The sequence below is a fragment of the Mandrillus leucophaeus genome, unplaced genomic scaffold (genome assembly GCF_000951045.1).
Source record: "Mandrillus leucophaeus isolate KB7577 unplaced genomic scaffold, Mleu.le_1.0 Scaffold573, whole genome shotgun sequence".
Classification (NCBI taxonomy): Eukaryota; Metazoa; Chordata; class Mammalia; order Primates; family Cercopithecidae; genus Mandrillus; species Mandrillus leucophaeus.
This window is the reverse complement of record NW_012106175.1, coordinates 393965-395818: the sequence shown is the minus strand read 5'-3', so window position 1 is coordinate 395818 and position 1854 is coordinate 393965. Positions and strand designations below refer to the sequence as shown.

Here is a 1854-nt window from a genome sequence, read left to right as displayed (position 1 = left end):
AGAGAGAGAAAGAGAGAAAGAAAGAGAGAGAGAAAGAAAATAGAACTCTGGAGGAAAGTTACGGCAACCAGGAAGACTCCTGAGCAGTAAGAACCACAGCTAATTCTTTGGGCAGATTTCTCCAGTCTCTTTACATCCAAGGAGAAGAATTCCTCTGCCCTCCCCAGGGAACAGAAGCCTGCTGTGCCCACTCAGAGGAAGATTCTGATCAGAGAACACATCAGCATTTAGAAAACTGCAACTTCTAAGTCACCTTGGGCAGAGTGAATGCTGTGGGCCAAGCTGGAGATGCAGGGAAGTGGGAGCGCAGACTGAAAAAATGCAGACCGCTGGGGCACTACTCATTTCTCAGACTCTGATCTGCTGTAGTACTAGGAGTTTACTCAGGTCTGTGTCTGCCTCCTTTCTGAATAGGCCAAATAATTTATCCAAATAGCCTTCCTACAGCAGCTCCCCACTCCACGTGGCCAGATACGGGTTCCAGACCAGTGTTGTCTCCTGGGACATTGACACAGCAGCCAAGTTTATTGATGCTGGGGCAATCACAGTTGGTTGGTTGGTTTGAGATAGGGTCTCACTTTGTCATCCAGACTGGAGTGCAATGGCACAATCACAGTTCCCTACGGCCTCAACCTCCTGGGCTCAAGCGATCCTCCCACCTCAGCCGCCTTTGTAGCTGGGACTACAGATGCATGCCACCACGTCCAGCTAATTTTTTAATATTTTGTACAGACTGGGTGCTGCAATGTTCCCAGGCTGGTCATGAACTCTTTAACTCAAGCAATCTGCTGGCCTGGGCCTCCCAAAGTGCTGGGATTACAGGTGTGAGCCACCACACCCAGCCCATGATTGTAACTGGCTCAAGGGCTGGCAGAGGAATGGTGTTTGGCAGCTTGATCATTCGCTATGCCATGAGCCCATCTCTCAAGGAGCAGCTCTTCTATGCCATTCTGGACTTTGCCCTGTCTGAGGCCATGGGGCTCTTCTGTTTGACAGTCACCTTCCTCATCCTCTTCGCCATGTGAAGCTCCATGGGGGTCACCTACTCACCCAGGTGCTACGACTCCATAACATTCCTGGTGCTGGCATGTGCTAAGTTTAACCACTAAACACGATTCTCCCTCTTTTTTTTTTTTTTAAAGGGGTGGGTGGGGGGCGACTCTATTGGTAGAACGAATACTGCACTGCGAATCCAGAGCTTAGAACCCTGGTTTTCAGTTCTGGTGCTTTGGCTAAGAGGCTGTGTTATGTTAACCAAACTTCCTCCAATAATTTCCTTTTTCAGAAGATACAACTAAGTTAACCTGTTTTAGACCCAAGGCTGGGACAACAGCTGTCAGAGTTTTCTGAATGTCCGTTCTGGTTCAGCTATACCTTGCTTTCTTTAGTTATCTTTATAGAGCAGTGAAAAATTCACCTTTATGACAAATGATTGCATTACCATGTAAAACTTTCCACCACAGCAAGCCAGGCAAAAATATGACTGTATATGATCCCTGCTCAAGGGAAGTATGTAGAAATAAAATGATTCTTGTACTGCAGTAGTGCAATTGCTGAATGGGAATGTGGGCAGGACATGAGGATTTCTTTTTTAAAAGTTTCTGCAACATAGATCATGCATCATGCATGGTGTCTCAAGCCTGTAATGCTAGCACTTTAGGAGGCCAAGGCAGGAGGATCCCTTGAGCCCAGGAGTTCCAGACCAGCCTGCAAAACATAGGGAGATCCTGTCTCCTAAAAAAAAAAAATACAGTGGCTCATGCCTGTAATCCCAACACTTTAGGAGGCCAAAGCAGGTGGATCGTGAGGTCAAGAGATCAAGACCAGCTGGGCGTGGTTGCTCACACTGGTAAT

The 1854-nt window shown here is 47.3% G+C and overlaps 1 pseudogene; it reads left to right on the top strand.

Moving 5' to 3' along the window:
* Positions 1-319: 319 nt before the first annotated feature.
* LOC105552764 lies at positions 320-1132 on the top strand (annotated as a pseudogene).
* Positions 1133-1854: the final 722 nt, after the last annotated feature.